Genomic DNA, 18,438 nt, shown 5'->3' with positions numbered 1-18,438 from the left:
TACTCACAAAGAATAGTAAGCTGGTTCTCGGCTGACTACTACACTTTGTTCATAGTTTGAGTGTAGCGTAATACAAGCGGATTCCAGTTTAAAAGAATAGAATCGAATAAAATCACACTCACAGGCACTTGTCTCAGAATTTTTCCGCCTATATACCTTAATATAACGTTATATTAAGGTATATAGGAAATTTTTTTTCTGAGACAAGTGCCTGTGAATAGAATAGAATATTTTTATTTCCCAAATTACAGAGCCCATAAAAAGCATAAAATCAGTTGCAATTTGTTTGTACGTATTTATGCTTTTATCTTGGTGTGGAGGGGATATATAAATTCAGGGGTGTAGGGTACCATACCAATTAAAGTGAGGGACAAAACTATACGCCCCTCTCCCATTTTGTCATTTTTTTTTTAAATATTAAGTGACTACGAAAGAAGACATTGGCTTATTTCTAGAATATTATGATATAAAATATGGATTACATGTAAAGGTCTTTTTTTTTGCTTGCCACTATAAGAAATCCCCCCCTTTTTCTCAACTTTTCTAGTCCTACTTCACTGATATGTATAAAAGGAATAAGCAAAAATTTTACTCGCACATAGCAGGAACATATATTTAGTTAGATATACTGTTCCCAGCACATAGCTGATAGAATTGAGAAGCGCTAGTGTTAACGCAAAATCCCTAATTTATTAAAGACTAAATATCTCCAAACATCGTGATACATGAACCAGTACGCATTTTTTTTTTATTTGTTTTTTGTGTTTAATCTTTTTCATTATGGTGCAATCGTCTCAAATTTGTGTAATTTTCTAATTAAAAACGTCGTACAAGTCAGATACAAAACAAAAGCAGAGACATATATACATGTATATATGTCTCTGACAAAAGTAACAAAATAAACTGGATGGTAACAAACAGCCGTTATTTTCTGCACTTGTAGTCCGGTCAAGGTCCTCGGCTATCGCCTATGACTTTCCCTGACTACTCGTGCAGAAAAAGTATACGGCAACGGTTGTTAACAGCCAGTTTTACCTTTGTTCTGTATCTAATACTAAAACCTAAAACCATGAGGCTCCAAGAACCTGCATTGTACTCTTGTAAACTATGCATGCTATTGGCAAAAGCATTTAAGTACATATCTTTGTAAGCATCATGCAGTGGGGGATACATGACAATGTCACTTAATTCATTTTTTTGGTCCTAAATTATAATGAGAACACAGGTAGCTAGATGAGTAAAATTCATTATTTTCCCTGTATAATGTGCATTGCCATGGCAACAGCTACACAACATTTTGCCTGAATTATGAGTTTTTAAAGTACGATGGAAGTAAAGTTCATCAATTAAAACAATATGGATTTTAACAAAGTTGACTAAAACACAAAACACCACAATTCAAAAATGTTAAAAATTCAAATTTACTTATATATATTAACGTTATATTAAGGTATTTAGGAAATTTTTTTTCTGAGACAAGTGCCTGTGAATAGAATAGAATATTTTTATTTCCCAAATTACAGAGCCCATAAAAAGCATAAAATCAGTTGCAATTTGTTTGTACGTATTTATGCTTTTATCTTGGTGTGGAGGGGATATATAAATTCAGGGGTGTAGGGTACCATACCAATTAAAGTGAGGGACAAAACTATACGCCCCTCTCCCATTTTGTCATTTTTTTTTTAAATATTAAGTGACTACGAAAGAAGACATTGGCTTATTTCTAGAATATTATGATATAAAATATGGATTACATGTAAAGGTCTTTTTTTTTGCTTGCCACTATAAGAAATCCCCCCCTTTTTCTCAACTTTTCTAGTCCTACTTCACTGATATGTATAAAAGGAATAAGCAAAAATTTTACTCGCACATAGCAGGAACATATATTTAGTTAGATATACTGTTCCCAGCACATAGCTGATAGAATTGAGAAGCGCTAGTGTTAACGCAAAATCCCTAATTTATTAAAGACTAAATATCTCCAAACATCGTGATACATGAACCAGTACGCATTTTTTTTTTATTTGTTTTTTGTGTTTAATCTTTTTCATTATGGTGCAATCGTCTCAAATTTGTGTAATTTTCTAATTAAAAACGTCGTACAAGTCAGATACAAAACAAAAGCAGAGACATATATACATGTATATATGTCTCTGACAAAAGTAACAAAATAAACTGGATGGTAACAAACAGCCGTTATTTTCTGCACTTGTAGTCCGGTCAAGGTCCTCGGCTATCGCCTATGACTTTCCCTGACTACTCGTGCAGAAAAAGTATACGGCAACGGTTGTTAACGGCCAGTTTTACCTTTGTTCTGTATCTAATACTAAAACCTAAAACCATGAGGCTCCAAGAACCTGCATTGTACTCTTGTAAACTATGCATGCTATTGGCAAAAGCATTTAAGTACATATCTTTGTAAGCATCATGCAGTGGGGGATACATGACAATGTCACTTAATTCATTTTTTTGGTCCTAAATTATAATGAGAACACAGGTAGCTAGATGAGTAAAATTCATTATTTTCCCTGTATAATGTGCATTGCCATGGCAACAGCTACACAACATTTTGCCTGAATTATGAGTTTTTAAAGTACGATGGAAGTAAAGTTCATCAATTAAAACAATATGGATTTTAACAAAGTTGACTAAAACACAAAACACCACAATTCAAAAATGTTAAAAATTCAAATTTACTTATAGTTTATTTCCATAGCAGCTAGCTATTTATAAATAAATTAAAATTTTATAATAAAAAACTTCAAAATCGCCAAAGGATCTTCCCAGATGTAAAAAAAATAGACTAAGTGCATGTATCTCTGACTTTAGTTTATGGAATCCAAGTCTTTGTAAACACTTACAGTAGTGTAAATATATGGCAAGAAATGAACCAAAAAATTATTACTTTAAAAATTTCCAGATTTATAATGAGATTGATTACAAGTATGTTGTTATACAGAAAAGACATAAAGACATATTGAGGGTGGGTCATAAATATCAACGAAATATATGTTAAATGAGGCATGCCAAGAAATCCTCGCTAAAAATTCCGGTCGACCTCCCACGGCATCCATTAGAAGTTAAAGATTTGATTTCATTCAATAAATTAATTTATGACCCACGTGTACGTCTCACTTAAAACACAGCCATATACCAAATGGTCAAAATTAATCATCCATGTAATTTGCTCTATGGGATGTTTGCAAAATTTCAACGGAGGCAATTTCTTGGCATGACTAACGTTGGCATTCCTACGGTCAGATGGTACGTCTCTGCTTTCAATTGATGATTTAAAAATGAATGTAAGAATTGGGACTATTTCCGTTGATAAATCTTTCAGAATCTTGGTCTTATATTGTCCGGTCCTGCTGCTTTAAAATGAAATACCAATATTGGAGGTATTTTGAATTACCATGGGCCACTAGTTGAATGGATCCCAAATCCCTCCCTCTTACTCCCACTTCTTATCCACTTACTCCCAGACAAAAATCGGTAAAAATAATTTTCCACCATATCCCTTTTTTTAATCCCCCCGGTTCCCGCTTCCCTCCTCCTGACTCCCGCCTCTAATTCCCTAGTTCTCTTACCCTTGTCCATCCCCTCCTAGTTCGCGGAAGATCTTTTAATATACAACGGGAAGCATTACCTTCGCTTATTTCAATGATGCTACCTTCACTGCAGCAGAACATCTGAAATTCAAAGGAACGATTGTTTGATAGAATATCAAAACAAGAAAAACAATTTAAGTAAGGATGGAGTATATATTCCTCTAGTAATGGACTTCTGATAATACTTTGCGGAGTTTAAACTAGCTTGTGTACTTTGGGACCCCGACTTTGACAGATATCTGTAGATATTTCTTCAAGTGTCTGTTCCCGCCGAGGAGCCCGGTGGTTCGCTCCAAGTACTTCGGCTTCTTCCGCCATAAAAGCAGACTTCCGGGTGTTCTAATGCTCTTTGGGACTGTTCTTGGTGTATATAGCTGTTAATAGAATTGAGAATGGAAACGGGGAATGGGTCAAAGAGACAACATACCGACCAAAGAGCAGAACTTGAAACAGCTATGTATATGTATATAATTTGCATTTAAGCAGTGGCGGTATCTAATCAATTTTATGGAATTACGCCCCCTTTCAAAAATCCTGGATTCACCAATGATAAATAAGCGACACATCTCCGTTAATCCTAATAAGGGGTGTACATGGATTTCCCCTGTACCCTTGCAGCTCTCAAGGGGTATTTAGAATAACGAAATGCAAATTTGAATATATACTTATGCTGTCTAATATCTCACGGATAAAGGTCATCAGGACATTATTTTCATATTGGCCAGTTGTTGGAGATACACAACAGGCAACACTAGAATATCGAATGTTCATCTGACGCATGGAATGAAGCTTTGCACAGTCTTAGTTATGATGCTAATGAACAGTTTTGGATATGGAGCCATCTACAAAAACCTATTTATAATGGTGATCAAATTTAAAACGGCTGCCAAGCTGTCTTCTGTATTACATGACAGTCTAGCGGATATCAGAACAATCACTTTATGGTAAAAGCGTGAAATTTGGCATAGGTGATACTAAAGTTCAGGGGTTCAAATTAGCGGTGGTCCGAGGTCCGTGACCTTCCACTGTTGCAATCAGACTTTCGTTTTGGTTACTAGCTACGCCCGACGGACCTTTGATTCGTAAGAAAATAAAAATTAAATTTGCCGACTTTTTTAACCATCAGTATCGTCATTTCAAAGCCATATTATTATTGAAATTGAGATAAAAAAATGTTTCATCCCTGACCTTGCCGACGAGTGATAAAAGTTATTTTTAACCTTGTATTCTTGGAAACACAAGGTTATAAATAGTTGCGATAAGTCACGTGACAAATCAGAAAAAAATGTGTCTGTTTCGTTTTGGTGTCACGTCTTCCAAGAGAAAGCCTGAAGATGATGAACGGTCTTCAACGTTTTCCTTGGAAACAAAACATGGGCGTGTTTTATTGGTCTCTTCTGCACATCTCCAGAATGTCTTCTGGTGAAGAGTCCAAAAAAATGAATCTGGACCTCTTCTGGAGATATTCTACGGAAGATCAATAAAACAAAAATTCAATTTGCCGTCAAATATAGCAGATTGTTGTTATGTTGCTAGACAAATCTGACTTAAACCCCCACAATTTGAATTTTAAAAATAATCTTAAACTGCACAAAATTTCGTCAACGGTTTGTCTCGAATATGATCAAAAAGGACATCTTGTCTATCCAATTTTTTTTTAAAGTAACCAGTTAACTGGATTATTTTTGTATAAAGCAAAGATATCGGAAAGTTCTCAAAATCATTTTTCTCTGATGGTCCTTGAAGAAAATCTTCTGGTCCTAACTGTTATTTCTATTGCAATATTTCGATGGTCAAAACCTTCGGACCACCACTTTTCAAAAAATTTCATTGTATATGTATCAATATGCAAGTATACAATGTATACCAGACATTTCTCAGACTGTTTTTTTTTCTTTTTTTTTTAATAAATCCGTTGGTTGTGTACTGATTGATACTTCAGTCTGGGAGAACAAGATTTATTTCAGTACTAGTTGTTATTAGCTTTGAACAAACTTCCAGTAATTGCAAATACTCTTATTTCGGTGCTTTGTGTCTATTGTCTTAATCACTGTGTATCATCGCCACCGGAAATTGGGTACTAACGGAGCGGAGAGAAATGGAAAAAAAAAGTAAACAAGGTAAGAATTCATTCAATTTAAAGCATTTCTACTGATTTGACGAGGGTACCGCTTAAGAAATGATTTTCTGATATATAATTCTTTAAATTATTAGGCCGATAAGTACAAAATTAAGACAAGATTTGGTGTTATACTCAAGAACTTGCCACTTAGTACCTGAAAATTTCGATGTCGAACGTCCTCTGTCGCCCCATTGGCAAGATATTCAACTGTTTTTCATTATTTTTCCAGAAACTTTTTTAGATTATTATAGTTTGGCATCATATTTAATGAAATTTGTTGTCAAAATGAACGTTTTTAAAGAATATAGACCATAAAAAATAAAGTCTAGGGTACGGCAACTTGCTCATGTTGACAAATTTACTGTATGGCAACTTGTTTTCAACTGTATGGCAACTTGCTAATTTCAAAATATTTATTTGCCGTCTTTTTAAAGAAAATAAAGTATTAGGTTCAAATATCTAATTATGCATTTTATAAAAATACAATTCGCTTGACACCATTTCAGATGTATACACAATATAAGGCTTGAACACAGTCCTATTACATCTTTTACATACCTGATGTATACAATATGAATACGGCATATACAAAAGCTGGCAAATGTTGTTACTTTCGGAAAGGCATGTCACTGTTGTTCTGCCCTGACGAAGCGTTAAATTTTACCCATGTCCGTCCGACCCGTCTCTCCCGTCCGTCCAGAAAGTCCCAATAATTGGTTTCCGTTCTCTAACTTTAGTATGCCTTAACCAAATGTTTAAAACTTACACGAAATGCTTATCACCACAAAACACAGATCAAGTTATAAATTGGGTAGCGTCACTGTTACCGTTCTTGAGTTATGCCCTTTTATAAATGAAAAAAAGCTAAAGCTGTCGTTTCTGTTCTCAAACTTTAGATTGCCTCAACCAAATGTTTTAACCATACAACATTAGTCAGCATTTGCATATAAGTGATGAACATTTCGGGGATGGGTTGTGGGTGGAGGGAAGGAAGGAGGTAATGGCAGGAGAATTTTTCCGCATTGAATATTTAGAACCATTAAGTGAATGAATTCTCTTTCAACTTTCAGATAAAATGAAATATAAATGAATTATCATTCTCTGCAAAAAAAAAATGTTGTATTGCTACACCACGGCACCATGTTAAGGGAGGTTTGAGTGCTCACAAACATGTTTAAGCCCGCCTCAATATATATGTGTCTGTCCCTGGTCAGGAACATGTAATATAGCGGCTGTCGTAAGTTTCTGCCTGACATATTTGTTTATGATTTTGTCATAAATCAGGCAATTTTGATACGGTATGGGTTTTGTTTATTGTGAAGTGTATGATAACCAATAGTTGGTCAAATCTATTTCATTTGGACTTTGTTTGAAAGTCCTCTCAGTGAAAACCATTCCACGTCTCCTTTTTCAATTAATGTTATTGTCTTATTTGTAAAAGGCAGATACAGCCAATATATTAGAATAAAGAACATTAATTTTCTAAAAAAAAACTTCATCTCTATATAGTAAGAAATGAACAAGCTCGGTGGCTAACACTGTTTAAATTTAAAAAAATATTAACCTTAGATTAATCATTTTTGGAAAGAATGAAAGAAGAATCCGATACAAGGGATACAAATCCGGCTATGGCTACGGCATAAACTATTTATATAAACTTTCTACTTGAGAATAAAGATGACCTTGTTTGAAGTTTTTTTGGTTGTCATCTTAATATTATATACTTATTAATACAATTCACAAAAGCTAGCATCTTCGACTTGTAAGTTTAAAGAATTATAATGAAATAACATCTAATAAGGACAGTTTGAAATATTTTTGAATCCTGATGGTGCATACTCATAAATTCTTTTGGAAAAATCCACGTAAATTTAAATGTTGATTTGATAGCATTCATTTATTTATTTGCCCTCGTAAACAGTTTTGTTAAAATACCGAAATCGGTAAATTCTTATCGTGAACGAATAAGTCGGGTACACCTTTTTGTCGAGCCTTCGACTTTTGTCGAAAAAGCGAGACATAGCGATCCTACATTCCGTCGGCGTCGTCGTCGTCGTCGGCGGCGTCCACAAATATTCACTCTGTGGTTAAAGTTTTTGAAATTTTAATAACTTTCTTAAACTAACCTGGATTTCTACCAAACTTGGTCAGAAGCTTGTTTATGATCATAAGATAATATTCAAAAGTAAATTTTGTAAAAAAAAAATTCCATTTTTTCCGTATTTTACTTATAAATGGACTTAGTTTTTCTGCCAGTTAATATTACATTCACTCTGTGGTTAAAGTTTTTAAAATTTTAACAACTTTCTTAAACTATCCTGGATTTGTACCAAACTTGGACAGAAGCTTGTTTATGATTAAAAGCTAGTATCTAGAAGAAAATTTTGTTAAAATTTTGTTCGATTTTTTCCGTATTTTTCTTATAAATGGACTTTGTTTTTCTTCCAGTTAACATTACATACAGTCTGCAGTTTAAGTTTTTAAAACATTTATTAGATTCATAAACTATCCTGGATTTTTACCAAACTTGGACAGAAGCTACTTACAATCAAAAGATAGTATAGAGAGGAATATTTTTATTAATTTTTTTCCTCATTTTTGTTGAGCCTGCGATTAACAGCAAAAGTAGGCGAGACACTGGGTTCCGCGGAACCCTTACGAATTTTTACATTCAGGCGTGCTTAAGTTGCACTTTTTTCTTCTTATTAAGAAACATGATTTTAATTTTAGCATCTATCTAAAGATTAGATTATTTACACACACACAAAAATAGGGCTTACTGTTGATTTTGAAACTCTATGAATTCACATTTATATTCAACCAAACAGATAGGTCGAGATCCATACCTTTATAAGTTTCAAAACAGAGAAGGTGTGTTTGAAAACAAATAATCACGTACTGCTATATCTTTTAAGGCAAATGCAAGTCTTACTTGTATTAATCATATAATTTTAATTGGCACAATATCACATTAAAATTTACTGAGAAATATTATACATAGTAATCATGAAAATGTACTACTGTAACAATGAAAATTCGGACGAATACACTCCTTTTCACTACCCCTCCATCTACTCATTTAAGTTTAGGCCAAACAGCCTTAGCAACAGTCTTTTATTATTTTTTCCCTGTAAATAAAAAGATTGATTGAATTTACTTAAACTAAAAAAAAAATACAATCTTATTTTCAATAAGAAACAAGAAAATTAATTCGAAACACAATTCATGATTTATTTCTCCTAATTTTCAATGAAAACAAAGTATTTTCTTCACTTTTCTTTTAAACAAATTATTCATTTCAGAAATTAAAAAAAATAAACAATAAACAATGTTGAAGACCGTACCTTGACTTATAATGGTTTACTTTTATAAATTGTGACTTGGATGGAGAGTTGTCTCATTGGCACTCATACCACATCTTCCTATATCTATTTAACCCAGCACATTCTTTATGTGTCTGTCCGAAGCCACGAGCCTGTAGTTTGGTGGTTGTCGTTGGTTCATCTGTATCATATTTGTTATTTTTCGTTAATTGTTTTGTTATGAGTTAGGCCGTTAGTTTTCTTGTTGAATCCTTCCACAATTTTCATGTCGGGGCTTTTTATAGCCGACTGTAAGGTACGATTTTTCGTTGTTGAAGGCCAAACGATAGCATATAATTGCTTACATACACTTTATTTAACCCTGGTGGATAGTTATCTTATTTGCAATCATACAACATCTCCACTGTTTATATTTTTAAAAAAAAAGAACAGCGCCAACAAAAGATGAATAGTCGTTTTTTTTTTATTGAACTTACAAAATTTCACCCTGACAACAAATAAGACAACAGTCGTTAGTATTATAACGATATATGAATGTATTTAGGATAATATGGTTGAAAAAAACCTTTTTGTCTTTAAAAACAAAAAGTCAAATAGAGGTACGCAACGACGACTTCTGAACGAAATTAACGGCATATATTTTATAATATTTGATGAGTAGTTTATTTTGTATATTTGTAAGCCGGTAAAACTTTGATACAACCAAAATTTCGTCACTTGATATTATCTAAACAGTGATTAATTTCATCTTTAAATTACAATATATTGCAAGACGCCGTACAGACAAAAGTTGTTAATTTGCAATTCGCCGTACAACGTCCTGCAATTCGCCGTACAATAAACAAACAATGTTTTGGTCCATATTCTTTAAAAACATCTTTATGACAACAGATTTCAGTCAATATGATGTCACACTATCATAATCTAAAAACGTGTCTGGAAAAATAATGAAAAACAGTTGAATATCTTGCCAATGGGGCGACAGAGGACAATCGACCTCGAAATTTTCAGGTACTAAGTGGCAAGCTTTGGAGTATAACACAAAATCTTGTCTTAATTTTGTACTTATCGGCCTAATAATTTAAAGAATTATATATTAGAAAATCATTTCTCAAGCGGTACCCTCGTCAAATCAGTAGAAATGCTTTAAATTGAATGAATTCTTACCTTGTTTACTTTTTTTTCCATTTCTCTCCGCTTCGTTAGTACCCAATTTCCGGTGGCGATGATACACAGTGTTAATGTAAGTTTTTTTTTGTGTGTCTCATATCGATCTTTTGAGTTAATCTAATTGCAATTGATTTGTGTAGGTTGTTCTTATATTGTACTGTTACACCACTGTCCCAGCTTCGGGAAGGGTTGAGCGCCCACAAACATGTTCTAGTACTGTTACACCACTGTCCCAGGTTAGGGGCGGGTTGGGCCAGATCCCGCTAACATGTTTAACCCCGCCACATTCTGTATGTATGTGCCTGTCCCAAGTCAGGAGCCTGTAATTTAGTGGTTGTCGTTTGTTGCTGTGTTACATATTTGTTTTTCGTTCATTTTTTTATACATTAATTAGACCGTTAGTTTTCTCGTTTGAATTGTTTTACATTTGTGATTTCGCGGCCTTTTATAGCTGACTATGCGGTATGGGCTTTGCTTATTGCTGAAGGCCGTACGGTGACCTATAGCTGTAAATTGCTGTGTCATTTGGTCTCTTGTGGAGGGTTGTCTCATTGGCATTCTTCGTTTTTATATCAACCCTGCCATATTCTTTGTGTGCCTGTCCCAAGTCAGGAGCCTATAGTTTAGTGGTTGTGGTTGGTTCATGTCTCTTTTTTCGTTTGAATTGTTTCTCACACTTTTCACGTCGGGCCTTTTATAGACGACTTTTAATACAGTATCGGGTTTTGTCATTGTTGAAGGCCTTAATTACGGTTGCCTATAATTGCTTACATCCACTTCATATTTGAACTCCGGTGGATAGTTGCCTCATTAGCAATCATACATCTCTTCGTTTTTATATTATATACCTGACTTTAAAACTCGTGTTTTCCTGAACCGAGTCCTGAACATGCATGACATATTTGTCACTGGGCGTTAAAAATTAGCAACAAACAATCAATCAATTTAAACTTGTGTTAAATAAGAAGAAAAATCATTTGATATTTATTCATTTATTGCATTTGGGGTGGGGGACAGGAGGATTTCATATATGTGTAAAAGGTGAATTTCTTTACTGTTTTTAAAACTACCACCAAACTGGGGGCAAGGCTTTATAAACCAATCAGAATACAAGAAAACCTATACACTCTTGTGAACAGTGAGTACTGATAGTAAAATCAATAATAGGTAAATGCTACAAGGTAAACAGTTAGATTTTATGGATCAATGAATAATCAATAGGCAATCAATAGAATAAAGGTAAACTTAAGTAAACTACTCTGCAAATGAAAGAATATAATTAATGGTGTCTCGGAATAACCTATAAACATAATAGATCTATAAATTTAAACTGACCACCACGGAATAGCCCAACTTAGTGTTGAAAGTAGCATTAAACACCAATCAATCAAAATCCCTTCCCTAGAATATCAAATAGTCGTCCCTTAACTGTTATTGTCCGTGTAGTTCTTATATTTATTCAGCTTATCGTCATACAGGGATGTCCTACTAAGACTGTCATACCATAAACACGTTTATAACACAGCTCACATTCTAATATATCTGCATTCATAAATTTATTAATGTCATTTAGACTAAATGACGCCATGTTTGTTATGTGCTTCTGCCGTCTAAACTACCTATCAAAAAAGAAGAGGCGGAAGAGAGCCAGAAGATGTTCCCTATTAAAAAAACAGAAGTGGACCTCTTCTGGCTCACTACCGAAGAACAAAAAAAAAACGCCCCAGAAGAAATCAAATGAAGATCTCACTAAAGACCAAAAATACGATCGTGAAAAACGGGAATGGGAATTTAAGCCCCACTGTAAAATCGATCGACCGTGGCTATATTTTGATGGTCTAATGTCGTGTACATATCGCCAGAAGTTCCCTACTCAATCAGAAAAAGAAAGTGCACTTGAAAGGGGAACACTTAAAATAGACCAAATAAAAATATACGAAGTGACACCCAAGCATTTATCTTGTTTAAAGCATTGGATCCATGAAAGTGTCCAAATTTTAAGTCTGAAGATTTATTGTCAGACACTAAACTTGGACAATGTATTCTTAAGCAGCAATGTGAGCCAGATAAAGTTAAATAGGTATATAAAGGTTCTCTTCAATAATGCATACAGTGTTGCAAAAAAGTGAAACCCTTCAGTGAACACTTTTACATCAATAACAGACTATGGTATAATTTTCAATAATTGAGACAACACACACACCCACAGTGACACCCTCCCCAATCCCCCCCCCCCAAAAAAAAAGATTATTGGAATTCATAATATACAAGACAATTACCTCTATAATTATACCACATTGACACTGACAGTTTGGTGCTATATGGTTGCCTGGCAATATATTTGTAAACTTAACAAAACATTAAATGCAGTTCAAATATGATGAAACAAGCTAACCTAACACCAAAAGCACATTAATTTTGTATTTATGAGTTATGAAATATTTCATGTAAAAGTAGGACCTGTGATTTAAAATGTGGACCTTTCAGTTTGGAGTGTCAAAGGTTCTGGACCTTCCAGTACCAAATGTTAATTTGAACCCCTGAAAGTTGAGCTATTTCATTTTTTCGCTGATAAAACTAGAGGCTCTAAAAAGCTTGTGTCGCTCAATTAGCTTTATGTGTATCTTCATTAATGGACACTCTCCAACACTAGAATATAAGCCATGATTAAAATCTCTTTTTTTGGTGAACCTGTATTGCTGATCATTTAACTGTTTTTATGGTTTTTGCCCAAAACACAAAAAAAAGTTAAAATCGTCATTTAAGAGAAATTACTCCTTTTAAAAGATAACTGACAAATTTATCTTTTTGTAGACCTTGTCTTACTGATATATTCTAGTATACCATCACTTGATTTATTTCACGGGTTGGCAAAACCTCAATAGTTCTTTTGTGTCATTCTGATCAGTGCTTACAGAAGTTGTAATTGCATGTCAAAGGCTAATCCCGGTTATAAAACGCATCAAAATCCGAAAATTCCAAAAAGTTGTGCCAAATACGACTAAAGCAATATATGAAGGAAAACGTTTGTGTTGTAAGAAAGGATGAAAAAATACATTGACAATCTTTGTCCCCTGGTTATATTTATATAATGTTGGTCAGTGTCTTACTATATCAAATAAATATAACGAATTTGTTAACTTTTCATTCCACATCGATAGTGTATATATACTGGTACTGTCAAAATTTGACAGTCTTTTTCTGTGCCACTTTGATGATTTTTTGTATCTATAAAAAATTGTTTGGCATATCTTCGTTGTATTTTCTTAAATTTGTGATATGTACTGAGCTCTTGCATATAGGTAGATTTCCTCAAGACTATTGTATAGTCTTGTATTTTCAGTACCTTATGTCGGTCATCTTTAATTTGGCGGTCATATTGGATTTTGTCGTGGCTCCATGTTTGAATTATGTCTACACCCATAAGCTGTCATTATGTCAAGGAGAGAGGCGAAAAATACCAAAGTGACATTCAAACTCATAAGTCGAAAATAAACTGACAACGCCATGGCAAAAGCAGTTTACAAAGCTCAACATAGAAAACTAACACCAAAAACCGGGGTGTCAAGTGTCATGCTTTTACAATAAAGTGATCAATTGTTCTGATATGTAATTCAAAAGACAGCTTGATGGCCATTTTGAATTTTACTGCTATAATGGATTTTTTTTTTGGGATGGCTCCATATACAAAAAAAAAAATCATTATGAGCATCATAACATTCACTATACAAAGTTTCATGCTTTTACCATTATATGTGATCAAGTATACCTATATATTGGACTTAGCCGCTGGACTAACAGACATGTATATGTTACAGACATTTTCTAAAGTCAGGCATTTTGGAAAATGACTGAATTTTCAGGCAATTTATAATTTCCTAAGCTTGACAGGCATTATATAAAAGGACTTAAAATACCTAGTCATGTTGTAAAATGACTGAAATTTTGAAACAAAATTTAACAAATTGCCTGTCCAGTTTCAGGTAATTTATTAGAAAAGGATAATTATCATTGAGATGCATATGACCAAAAACACAATATCTTGCAAAGAAAATAAGTAATGGTTTGGTAAAAATGAGTTTATTCTTCAAACATAAACAGGGAAAGTTTGTTTTCTTTTTAGTGAAACTACGTTAAGAATGTACTCACTCTGTATTTCGGATAGTAATTTCATGATCTTCTTGTCATGATGGCAGGACAAATTGTTCTTACAATAGAATACAAACGAATGTGTAGAAAATCTAGATGCAAAACAGAAGTGTGTAATATGAAGCAGAGAAAACTAGACAAAGTAATGTCACCGCACTCCACGCTGAAGTAACTGTATTATAACAAAGTCAATGTAGGACTCTCTTTGAAATACTATTGTGTCTGGGAGACACACACGATGCCCCGCAGATGCAAAGTGTTATAATAAATACTCAAGGTTGAGCATGGGAGCACATAGGTCTATGGTTCACTGTAGGAGGAGTTATCCGGAAACGCTATGCACCTCTTATGCAAGTATATACTCCCCAAAAATGACAAAGTTCAACTATCTCACAAAAGAGCAAATATAAAAATAAAAATCAAAACCCTGACCACATGCACACCTTCAATATATGTACAAACAGCCAGCAAAGTGAAAACTTCCTAGCATTCAAACAGTAGGAGGAGTTATCTGGAATAACTATTATACCCATAATGGGACGGACGGACGGACAGGGGTAAAACAATATGCTCCCAACTTTCAGTTGCGGAGGCATAAACAGCATGTTTAAATTGACTGATTGTTGTTTGTTTGCCTTCAGTAGGAAATATGTCATGCATATTTAGGACGAGAACAAATTGATAATAAATCAAACAGGTAAGTTCTGCAATGAATCGACTCGGATAAATGTCAGGAATTTTGACTGCCGCTTGAAATGAAGGTATGTTGGATGGGGAAAGAAAAATTGCCTCGAATTTATATATCCTGCACAGCAAAACAGATTCCCCGCTATATGTAGCATGGGAACGCATGAAAACGAAGATATTAATGTGTGTGATGGTTCGGATTTCACAAAAAGTGCTAAGACCAAATTTTACGCCAAACGGTGTATTTAAAAAAAAATCAGGACAAATGTGCAACAAGTCCTGCCATCCAGACATTTTATGAAATAACAAATAATTGCCGAGTTCAGTGCTTGTGGGAATTTTAGATAATTCAGTAGAATTTATTTTTAATTGATAAAACTCTTAAAATGCAAACTTTAAAATTCATTACTGTAATTATCATAGATGAAACTATACCAATCCAGACACAGTCAAATATGTAATGATATTTAAAATATATAGATCAGCTTTTCTGGTGTTAAGATCTAGCACCGCAAAAACATGTCACGTCTATCACTTGGTAATTTGAGACTCACGTGCAAGTTCTATAATATATATATGTAGTGTAGTCACTGGTAATGATGATTGTACAACCTATGTATGTCAATTTCAGCCAATTTCCCCCTTTACCTGCTAGGGGATTTTTTTTTGCGTTATGAGATACCCTTATTTGTGTATATATGTAGAAAATAAAAATAAAATAAAAAATGTATTAAATTAAAAAAAAAAAAAACATTACCAAATATCTGTAAAATGTCAATCCATCAAATTGATGTTTCTTTTACAGGTTTCAACTCTTTCGACATGTTCTTGGTCCAAGAAAATACTAACTTCAGTAATAGTCCATCAAACAAATTTTGGTCCTGCTTTTAAGAAATGTGGAAGATCAAATTGACATGCAATGTGACCGAGGGTATGTTACTACTGCTAAATGTGTAATAAGGGCTAGAAAGTACAAAGGGGGCAATCATAAACCATAATCCGAAAAAAAATCTAATTTTCATTTCCTTTGGCCAGACATATCATGTACAATATTCAATATGCCAAAGGAAATGAATATTAGATTTTTGTATTATATGTCTCTGCTTTGGCATGGCATTTTTGCAACAAAAATAATGCCACTAAATTAGAAACAAGAGTGCACATTCTGAAATGTTTCGCCTGCTTTACTTATCTTGATTTAATTTCATACCATACATTAAATATAGTTAGCCTATTGCTTAGAGTATCTGAGAAACAGACCTGATTATGAAAATCGATCATTAATTAATGAAACATAAAAATGAGGTCAAGGTCAGATGAACCCTGCTAGACAACAAGAACACCATGCAATAATTCCATACACCAAATATAGTTGACCTATTACATATAGTATCCAATAAATGTATGAAACCATGAAAACTTAACATTGACAAATGATTTATGAAAATGAGGTCTAGGTCAGATGAAATCTACCAGACAGACATGTACACCTTACAATCATTCCATTCATTAAATACAGTGGCCCAATTGCTTATAGAATCTGAGAAATAGACTAAACTGGAAAATCTTAACATTGTCCAATGAACCATAAAAAAAAGGTCAATAGAAATAAGAAGATGTGGTATGAGTGCCAACGAGACAACTCTCCGTCCAAGTCACAATGTGTAAAAGTAAACGATTATAGGTCAAAGTACGGCCTTCAACACGGAGCCTTGGCTCACACCGAACAACAAGCTAGCTATAAAGGGCCCCAAAATGACTAGTGTAAAACAATTCAAGGCCGGATGAAACCTGTCAGACAGACATGTACATCTTACAATCATTCCATATACCACATACAGCTGATACATTGCTAATTGTATCTGAGAAACCGACCAAACCACTAAAACGTAACATTGACCATTGAACCATGAAAATGAGGTCAAGGTCAGATAAACCACACAACAAATATAGTTGACCTATTGCTTACAGTATCCGAGATAGGGACTTGATCACGTAAACTTAACATTGATCACTGATCCATGAAATGAGGTTGAAGTCAGGTGAACCCTGTTTAATGGACAGGAAGACCTTGCAAGGATCACATATACCAAATAGTTTTATCCTATTACTCATAATAAGTGAGTATTTCACATGACAAATAAACTACAATTTTTTTTTCAAGCAGTCGCTGAACCATGAAAATGAGGTCAAGGTCAATGAACATATGGAAAATATATGGTAAGATAAGGCATCTGCATACAAGGTATGATGCATCCAAGTCTTCTACCTTCTGAAATATGAAGCTTTATACAAATACTAGTAGTTTATGCTGCCAGACACCAGATTGTAAATCCTATATCTCGCAATTTGTAACTGTTGCGACAAAAATTGAGGAAACAGCTTTATGATTGATTGATTGATTGGTGTTTAATGACACTTTAAGCACTATTGTCGGTAGGAAAACTGACAATCCTAGTCAATTAAGATTGGAGTCAGTCAATTAAGATTGGAGTCGAGCGGGATTCGTACTCACAACCTTAGTGTTGACAGGCTAGTGATACAGTAAATTGACTACTTAGACCACTCGGCCACCTAGGCCCTGCTTTATGATTCATATATGAAGACTAGGTCGGTAGCACAGGAGCTTGGGGAATGGACACCCCTTTTCCTATATTTCTATATTTTTTTTGGTGTTTTAATTTTTTAAAATAAATATTTGTTAATATTTAAATTTATTTAGTGTGTTCTTGCTCTAATCCATATGATATTACAATAACTGTAGCTTATTTATGATGTGTGTTTCCTGTGAATTTAGTAGTATATCAGGACTGGTGATTCTGGAACATATTTTTCACTGCATATAAAACATGCTTTTTACCCAGAAGTTTTGGAGAGTACTTTATTGAACAAATAAAAAATCACATCACTAACCCTTAGCTGAAATAAGATGAGGCTGTTTAGATATATTTAAACTGAACAGGTTTCAAGATAAACCTTCTTGAGACTAGACTAAAATGGAAATCAGATTATCAACTTATCAGATAAAAAGGTAACGATAAGCAGACAGGCATTTACCAACCAGCCTTTACTTATAGTAGGTTTTAAGCACATTGATGATCTAAAGTACCAGCTGCAAGTCACAATATGAAGCTTTTCGTCAAGTGAGCACAGTGTACAAACTGAAAAAAGCTTCACATTATGTTGAGCAGCTGATTTGATACTTCACAACATCAATATAATGAAAATCTGATAATCAATTTTTTCTGAAAGAAATAATAGTATTTCTTTGTTTTCAAACAAGAGAACTTGATAAGTTGGGGTCAAACTTATCAACTTCTTGTCAAACTTTTTGCTGTCAGTAATATTTGTGCCAAGCATATTTGAAGTCACAAAGCCC

The 18,438-nt window shown here is 33.8% G+C and overlaps 1 long non-coding RNA gene across 1 annotated transcript; it reads right to left on the bottom strand.

The window, feature by feature from the left end:
• Positions 1 to 8,652: 8,652 nt before the first annotated feature.
• On the bottom strand, positions 8,653 to 10,294 carry LOC127735699 (uncharacterized). The gene is made up of 2 exons (XR_007998568.1): positions 10,221 to 10,294; positions 8,653 to 8,858 (listed from the first exon to the last, which is right to left on the bottom strand). It is a non-coding gene; the product is annotated as an uncharacterized LOC127735699 (long non-coding RNA).
• Positions 10,295 to 18,438: the final 8,144 nt, after the last annotated feature.

This window comes from Mytilus californianus, unplaced genomic scaffold, assembly GCF_021869535.1.
Source record: "Mytilus californianus isolate M0D057914Y unplaced genomic scaffold, xbMytCali1.0.p SCAF_3, whole genome shotgun sequence".
NCBI classification, from domain to species: Eukaryota; Metazoa; Mollusca; class Bivalvia; order Mytilida; family Mytilidae; genus Mytilus; species Mytilus californianus.
The sequence above is the reverse complement of the archived record's forward strand: the minus strand, read 5'-3'. Positions and strand labels throughout refer to the sequence as shown.